The sequence below is a fragment of the Ornithodoros turicata genome, chromosome 6 (assembly GCF_037126465.1).
Source record: "Ornithodoros turicata isolate Travis chromosome 6, ASM3712646v1, whole genome shotgun sequence".
Lineage (NCBI taxonomy): Eukaryota > Metazoa > Arthropoda > Arachnida > Ixodida > Argasidae > Ornithodoros > Ornithodoros turicata.
In genome coordinates this window covers 40,360,307-40,369,788 of record NC_088206.1, presented here as the reverse complement: position 1 = coordinate 40,369,788, position 9,482 = coordinate 40,360,307, and the positions used below count along the sequence as shown (strand labels likewise).

Below are 9,482 nucleotides of genomic sequence, written 5' to 3'. Positions count from 1 at the left end.
ACTTGGTGTGGTAGTTTTATCTTTGCGAGTCATTCGTTGATGCGTGTGGGACACCAGACAGAAGCTCTCTCTCCCAGAGACCCTCCATAGTGGATGCTCGGCTATACCGCATTAGTACGCTGAGAAATTCTGTGTTGCTCGTTCTGTATTACTAAGATTAATATTAAGATAAATTTGTGGTCACAGAGATAATCAGGAAACTCGTGCGATGGGTCGACACATGGGACTTCCGTTCCGTTCTTCTTCGTGCGGTATTTCCAACAGTCTGAGAACAAACTAGTAATGCAACATTCATCTTTTCGATTTCGATACCTTCTTTCTTTCCGGCTTTCTGTACATAAGCAAGAGAAACGTGTACCGCTTCCCTGTCCGGACGCCCGCTCGGACCTCCACTCGCAGCTTTTCGAAATCACCGTCAGGTGGCTACGGCTTCGCTGGAATCGCGAATAGTCTGGAACCATTTGGACATGTCAAAAATGCAAAATACCGTTTGGAATAAATTATGTCTTTCTGCTGTATGTTCTAACTGCCAGTACACCGTGATCAAACAGAATTTATATTTGTATGTTCAGGTCAAGAACTGGTGCAGTTAGCGAGTACTGCAGGGAAACGGAATTTATTGCAGTGGTGCTTCGCTTTGGTGCATTTTTTTGTGTGAGGGTGGAAGGTCCCCCCCCCCCACTTCCTGGGGCATCAAGTGACTCCCCCATGGGGTCACTTGATGCCGGTAGGCGTCAAAACAGATCCATGCCAGTGGGAGTCAAATGACTCCTCTTGATGGCATCAACTGACCCCTCTGCCTTGATGGAGTCATGGTGACTCCAGGAGGGGGGAGGGGTTATATATGTGGCAGGGTTTGACTCCCCCAAGGGGAGTCACCCTGACTTCCATTTTTTAGAATGTACGGTCACCTTCCCATAGAAAAAAAAATGTACGAGAGCGACATCTTGGAACTCGTGTCCCTGAACCCCGTCGCTTCCTCCATGCTGAGGGGCAATTGCGCTTCCAACGAAGTCTTCGGTTTACGTAAGCCCGGCTATTTAATCATCAATACGTAGGAGAGAAGAGAGCGCGGGCAGCACTGGGTGCTCTACCTGAAAAACTACGACGGGACTGCCGTGTTTTTCTATAGTTACGGGCTTTCCCCCATCGAAGCAAACCACAAGTGTATTCAATCGCCTTTTTCGCCTTACTATGGGCTTTTTTTGTATCTACGTAGTCACGCGTATGTGAAATGATACAGCTTGAAAAATTGTGTATTCATGTTTTCCTGTTAAGAGCAGCATTCCGGGACACCCCCCTCTGAAACCCGGCTCGATCTGATAGCAGCTAAGTTTAAAGGGTTGTGCGTGAGTACGTGAGGAGGAACAGATTTTTGAAGGGAGAGGAGGATATATCTGAGGCGAACAATTCCCTTTTCGCGCCCCGACCTGATAACAACACCGATAACACGCCCGGGAGCTTTCGCGTAAGAAGAATAAGACGTGATGTACAACTGTGGGAACGAGCATGAGGCTTTCCAGATATTGGGAGATTGCCGGATGAAATTGGCAGGTTGGCGCCTGTGATAGCCTTCTGGACGACAAATTGACTAAATGCGAGTTCTAAGGGTGCAGCAAGGACAACAGTTACGGTCCGCAGGCGATACATTGACTACGTAATGTTATGATGATATCGTCAGTAAAATAGAAGAAACCGACAATTTTGCGCCAGTGAGTGCCACTTGGGCGAGGATTTGGCGAATGTCTGAAGTATATAGATTGGGCTCGTTGGTGTAAATCCACAAGCGACCAAAGAACAAACACGAAACAACAACAGAACGACTTGTGTGTGATCTTGTCCCCTGTTTGTTCTTTGGTCGTTTGAAAATTAACGATTTGACCAATCGGTAATTCGCAGGCTGTAACAAGGGAAACAGGTATGGGCCACGGACTCATAGCTATTCAACATGGATATACAGACTACGTAATTACGCGAGTGGCAATGATTTGGTCAAACGCGACTTCGCTGGACCGGAGATTTTGTTGCAGAGCTAAATACTGTCACGAAGCGAAATGGGCCGGCGAGTCGTCGAATAAACAGCAAACGGTTTATTAAACTACTTGCTAGCAAAAGCACAAGAGTGATAGCTCTCTGAACACAACTGAGTCCAAAGGAATGAATGCTCCAGCCTGGAGCGCATAAGCATTTAAGCGTCGCGCCGAAAAGTCTAGAAACAGCACGTGCGTTTGCCAGAGAGCAGGCGATGTGTCTGGAAGCTTCTTTCTTCTTCTTCAGCATGCGCCGGGATAGAGATGTACCGTTTCGTGCCTGCCCTGGAAGTTTCTCGAAGATGATTCGTGGCATTGCCCCTCCGTAGACGTGGCATCGTCCCGATGCCAGAACCTGTGTCGGCTCATCGCATTTCGTTTGCACCCTGCGAAGCCTCGTTGCCAACGTCGTCGTCTTTAAAGGGGCCGTAAACAGGCCGACTAACATTTAAAAAAAATGATACCCCATGAAAGAACGCAGGTCATAATATCCAAATATACATTTCGTTCGGCTCGTGCCAGATCAGTGACCATATAAATGCTTTCAAAGACGAGTAACCAGCGCGCCTTTCTCCACTACGCATACGTCATAAGGGCTACGTCGCTTTTTACCGTCCAATCGGTGGGCCGAGCTCCGAATATGACGTTCCGATTTACCAACCAATAAACAGGCTTCAATATCAGCTGTGCGGCGGAGTGCTCCGTGTGTTTGTGTGGAGCTACATTTTGCGCTCCGTGGTTCCGAGATCCAGCGCCATAGCATTTCCGAGTGAACTGAGCAATACTGAGCGCCTAATGCTGATGCGAACGTCAACAATTGGGCTGTTATCATATGACGCGACGCCCCGTGGTTCGCACCAAAGTACGTCGGCAACCCAGTCGTCGGAACCATTCGAAGATGACGTGCAAGACCACGCTGCACGGATCGGAAACACAAACTGGTGAGTGCATATAGCTAATACAGCTCGTTGTATTACGTGCAAAGACAAAGCTTGCCTTGTGTTGCAACTGGTCGGTAGTAACATGAACAAAAGGGAGTTTAGGCTCTGCGCCGGCTTCAATATTCCCGGCACCTCCAGCGTGCATACTGGCGCATCTTCTCCCAATCTTATGACACCACATTTCTTATCTCTACTTGGCTACTATATGTGAGACCGCACCGCACACGTATGGTAACTTGAAACCTAATTTTATAGGTGCCGATGCGGACTTTGCATCAACATGCCAACGTCCACGGAATCCGTGTGCTGCTTCGATTACCCGACAACCTGCGAAATGATCGAGGAACACGAACTCAAATGCATAACGGAACACGAGGAATTCGCTACCGCGTGTCTAAATGAGGTTGTGCTCCGTCTGGCGAACCGAGATCTTCGGCAACGCGGAGTAAAGACGGGGAAAGCCAGAAACGAGTAAGTATACATAGTACAAAGCGCAGGACCTCTTACTATGACGTTATACAGCACGAAGACAAGTATACTCATATAAAACTGCATTGTACACCCTGCACTCATGTGGTACGTTCATCAGTTGCTTTTGACATTCGGAGATAATAATGCAGCCTTACATAGGGTTCCTCCAGTGATGAACAGTAGGTCAACCACGTTTATAGCTAAACTACTAATTACAGTACATTACGAATAATTGTGCAGCTACTGCATTTACCTTACAAGGAGTAATTAGAAGTGTGTAGCTACCTTATTTTTTGGTAGTTCAACTGCATGTGAAGCTGAGGTTTGTTTGTCATGCTGTCAGATAAAACTTGTGCATCAAAATAATTAGAGTGGAATTGCAAATCTCGTTCAAAGTTCTTGCAGTAGTTGTGAGTCTAATGTGAAACGTAGTTACTCTGGAGCTATAATTATACTCTGCAGAAGTAATTGGTAGTTGTAGATAAAAGTTGTAGATAAAAGATATATCAAAGTAGTTAGCACCCATTGCAGGATTCTACTTTATCTATTATCATGTCATCCACAACATTTTTTTTTTCAGGCAGTACCGATACACATCCTACCGACAGTTTATTCTGTGGGTGTGGGAGTACTTGGGAAAATTCAATAGAAAACCCGTGCCATCATGTGTGGTAAATAAAATAAGGAAACAGTTTCCTTCGAGAGCTTATAGAGGTTTTCGCTTTCCTAGAGGAGGAAAATATAGCTGAGTAAAGAGTCTTGCATATCACAGTGTTCATTTCTTTATTTCCAGGATTGAAAAACCTAGTTTCCGTGTACAGTGTAGGGTCTGCAGATTGAGCAGAGCATTTCAACATTGCGCACACTAAGTGTACCTGGCAAGAACTTGCTAATGCTTTATTTACAGCAATTTTTTTTATGTCTGAAACAGGGTGTTTGCAGAAATGGATTGCAGCAACTAACAAATACTACTTGTACAACTGACAGAAATGTGTAAGTTGCGTGCATGATTAGGAAAATACAACGGATGAATCTGCAAATGGCATATCTCATCCTTATATTTTTTATTCTACTGCCAATAGTCTTGGAAATTACATGAATAAAACAAATTGTCACACAAGTCTAGTCAGTGTTTGAAACACAATTCTGGATGCCAGTATGAGATGTGCACCACCATTGCTGTTGCCGAGAGCAAACCCCAAGTGATATGTGTGACATGCCTTTTGTTTAATGAACATCTAGTAGCATATGCGTTCAAATATGCAGCAGAAGAGGAAGCGGTCTCATGTAATGGGAGCGTGTTGACAATGACTGTGCAAGCACCCTCTGCGTAAGAGTTTGCAGCTTATTCCGTAGTACGTGATCAATGGTCTCAGGGCACTTCTGAGGATGATGTATATGGTAGCTCCCAACAAATATCATAGAATGGCAGACTTATGCGAAACCATGCACTGTTTATCAATACATGTACTAAAGCACCTGATACGCATTTTCGTGCATTTCGAATGCTGAACTATGGTATTTGTATAACCATAAAACATACAGAAAACAACAGACCTCTCCCTGCTTGTAAACAAATGACATCCTAGAGTTTGACAGCGCTACAGCTATGCTCAGAGCTAGGGACGAACATGGATGCACCTGAAAGCCATGGTCTTGAGGGTGTTATGATGGTCCCAGAAAGGGACGCAAGCTTCAGTCCTACTTTCTTTCAGTAGCAAGTGCCCATTCGTAGAACCCAGCCCTCCTCCTCGAATTTGTTTCGGTTTCAATCTGTCTACCTACGTCATGACGTTTCTCGGGTAGAGGTCTATTTTGTGCAGTATCTGAAGCTTCAAATTTGTCATACTGTGGCACGCTGAGGCACTTGTGGATTGGAGGTTGATGGGGTGCCTTCGCCGTGTAATCATAATAATGGTGCCATGATGTTACACATAATGTTTGTCCAACTAGTGTGGCGACATGCTGCACATGCCGCAGGGTAGGACTCTGGATAATTTTGACCACTTGGGGTTCTTCTGACATACCATGTACCCTGATGGTAACCCAGTACAGTAAGCTCCCCAATGAAGGCTAGCTGAGGAATGATCATGTGTTTTCTGCGGTCGCCAGTCTGTACCAGAGAGCAAAGGGAACTGCATCTCCCTCCATCTCCTGTTCCACGACTTCCTCTATTTTACCATTGTGCAACGCGCCGTCATCTCCAAGCAAGCCCCCCTCCCCCAAGTCTGTCTCTGAGGCCTGTGTATTGGTTGTGTCTGCTTTTATAGACACCCTCAGCTGTTCTTCGTTGTTGTAACAACACTGAAACAAAAACAAAAATATGACAACAATGACATATCCTCTGCACTACAGCTGCAACAGAAAGCAAGATAGCTCTAATTACAGAAAAGTGTTTACCACAATTACTTTACATAAGCATAACTCACCTACAAATCTGAGCCTCAAACAGACAACAAGCTTGAAAGCAGCAGATATGCAATGTGATCATGACCAGGTGCCTCTATCAGGTGCCTAGACTTGACACCCTGGCAGCCACGATGACTTCTTTAGGCAGTTGTTGCCTCGAGTGACTCATCGGCGCTGGGAAGCTCCGTGTCTGCTTTTGCTTGTTTGCCTCCTGAAATGACGCATGCGACCTGCACTGCACTTCTGCTTCAGCAAGCAGCTTTGCAATGTAGGCTGAAGGAAAAGGAGAGGACAAATGACATATTACAGAATCTGAACGTCAATGTAAAACAATGTGTGTACCAAATGTAGGGGCAGTCTTGACAGGACAAGCCACTTGGTGTCCCTGCTTCGCTTTGGAGTTCTTTATCTTCCAACGTAGGTCCCCACGTAGTGTTTCCGCTTGGCAGCGTTGTGCATTTTCATTATAATGCAGAGCCGCCAGTCTAGTCCTGTTAGAATTTCATGCTGGTCACTTTCTTCTCCTCTGAAATAATAGATGCTAAATGACTCAGACTCACCTGCAAAGCATGCCCTCGGGAGAAAACGCCACAGATTTTGGCGCGAACCTGATCAGGAGGCTGTGGAAGCTTTCAAGAGCATAAGTTTGAGTGTTGGCGGACATCTGGGCAACATCTTTGAGAAGCCGTGGGTTCCCAGTCACTTCTTTGAATTTTTTGTAAGCCAAAGAATCTGCAGCAATTATTACATATTGTATTATGATTAAACATCTACCATTGCAGTATAACAAGAAACCAAAACATAAAAAGCAATACTGCTATTTTTTTTTCTTACCGGGGTCAAGCCAGTCTATCTGTGATTGGACCATGAAGGCAGCGTGGGTAGGATCCATTAGGGTGACTGTGAATATCCACAACATGATTCTGGGTGCTTAGCCATGCATCTGTTGTCAGCCGAGCATCTCCTCCACTTGCTTTTGCACACCAGTACGGGTGGTTAAACGTTGCCTGGATCCACCTCTCTAGGCTGTGGCAGTTGGCGCTTTTGCTGATCGCGGTCAGCTTCTTTTTCACACCTGAAACAATGCACTGTGAAGGACATCATACCGCACAACGTGATTCAACAAACTCTTTGAGATATGCCAAATGTCGAAAAAGTGCCTTATCGCTGGTTCTTCCTTCTCAAGGTACTTTCTTATGGCAGGGTGACGGTCTGTTGTTATAGAGTTCAGCTTTATGCCTGCTCGAACAAACAAAGCATAAGCAAGAAAATTCACACTGTAGGTAATCACTACACCACAGATTTAAATGCACTAAAAATTGATGACACATGTAGGCATTTATGCAACAAAAACTCAGAAACATGCAGGGAAATATGCAGCATCTATATCGAAAAGCATTCATTTTAGCAGGCGTCGACAGGTAAAAGCCAGTAAGAAATGGCTTGGGAATGGAAAATAAAGTTTAGCATAATTCAACATTCTGGCGTACGTGAAATGTGAGAGCAATTGCAGATTATGTGCACAGTGAATGACAACCGGACACAGTATTTGCGACAGAATGAGCTCCTTGGAACACTGGTACCGGGGGGTTTTACTCGCAAGCATTACATTGGTTTCTTTTCGTTTGCTGCCTCTCAGCTGTGATGCTCTGATCTCATTGCGTGCTACAACAAAGCCATACAGAATGGAAATATAGATAGAGCGAGAGCTCGTAAGCTCCTGAGAATTAACCTGCTCATTGACCGGCAGAGTTGATACCGTCACACATGCTTCCACGAGACCTGTACACTATTGCATTCATACGACATCTACGCATAAGGAAAACGTAAACTGCACGCAATGTATGCAAACGAACATTCAATGCATTCACCTCGCTCCTTTAGAAACTGAATACTCCTGATGAGCGCCTCTTTTTCCATGTTGACACTTGCTCGTTCTGCATGTGAGAGTGGTGAAAAAGAAAACGAATGATGCCTATGTTCATGCTTCACCAAAGCATACATTCCAAACAAAGATCTCGATGGTTATATCTATACTTCCAACCTGCTGGAGTCTAATAAGTTGGAAAGACAATTTATACACGTACTTCTGCCAGTTGAACTTGGACGGAATGAATTATTTTGTTCAGTTGATCCACGTGGATACTATATGTCATGTATTTTGCACAGAACCCAGGAGAGTCACACCTCCCATCTGCTGATACATCTACTGCCTGGTCATCCAGCTGGTCTAAAAGTTGCCTCTGCTCCAATGACCAGACCTGTAAAAAAGCATATTTACAGTGCATATGGGCGTAAAAGTGATAAAGATTTCTTACTAACCTTCTCTACGGCTGGAACAAGAAAGCAGCTTTGGTATCTGTAAAATGTTGTGAGGCTGAACGTTTGCACGTTTATGTGCTTCAGCATTCGCAGAGTTGGTGCTGCATTTGCTCCAGAGAAGAATATGGAACCTGACAGCAGAAGGTTTCCGGCTGGCCTTCCATTGACCACAGGTTGACTCTCCCATGCCAGCTCATGTCCATCGTGGCACCGGGTTTTCACACTTATCATTGTGCCTGTAGCTGTTACCTGGGCAGAGCAACGGGATAAGCATTTCCGGCAGTTTTGGAATAACTCCAGGAGGCACGTCTCAAACACCAAAAACTTTCTTTCATTCTGAAGTGTAAGTGGCGGGGGAACATCTTCCTCACTAGGAATAAACAAGGGAGTACATGAAGATACAAAATATACATAATGTCACACTTTTTTACTTGCACTCCAACTTGTACTCCGTACTAGTGTCTACGGCTTATAGACTAAAACTCACCCACTACTACTCTCTTCCTGCAACGGCCTGTAGTCGTCATCATCTTCATCGTCATCATCATCAATTTCAGCAGGCTGGCTTCCTGTGTTTGAGTTTGCGGGAGTTGGGGCTGTTGTGCAGCTCGTGTTGACCATTGGCGTTTCTTTCAACTGGCAGTTCCCATGGCTCTGTCTGACAACCCCGTTCCTGCAGTGCTTTCGCAGCTACGTCTGTCCGTGTATCTGCAATTTCAGGTGGAGATCTAGTGAAATGGCTGCATGCTTATTATATTGGAAAGAATGACATGGAAGCAGACTAGTTGGTGATCACAAACATCTGAGATGCAGGAACGTGAGGAATATAGGACAACACTTTCAAGTGCACACAACAGAACAAGAACAAGGCTCACATCAGCAAAAGATTCATTATTATACAAAACCAAAGGACCAAGGAAAATGCAAAGGGAGCAATGAACATACTCTTGGCAACAGCCAGGAGACGTTGGCAGTGTTGTCATAAATTGTGAGATGTTATGGCCATGTTGTCAATGTCTCTGACTTTCTGCTTACAGTATTCAATTCTCCCTCCACGTTTCCTTTGACCTCTTGTTTTTGCAGTATAGGTTTTTCCACTCGTATGAATCTTGTTCTGTTGTGTGTATTGCTTCCGTCTGAATCCCAAACTCACTGAAGCTTTTCCAAAGAAGACCTGTTCCCTACAGTTCCCACTTTGGAGTTTGCTACGTAACATGCTTGAGTTGTACTTACATGTTGATCGGTGCACCACAACTGGTTTTGTTTCTGTCGTGCTTGTAGGTGAACGATACTCCTGTAAAAACACATG

General features: G+C 45.0%; 1 pseudogene; it reads right to left on the bottom strand.

Moving 5' to 3' along the window:
* Positions 1 to 5,948: 5,948 nt before the first annotated feature.
* LOC135398519 (uncharacterized) lies at positions 5,949 to 8,794 on the bottom strand (annotated as a pseudogene).
* Positions 8,795 to 9,482: the final 688 nt, after the last annotated feature.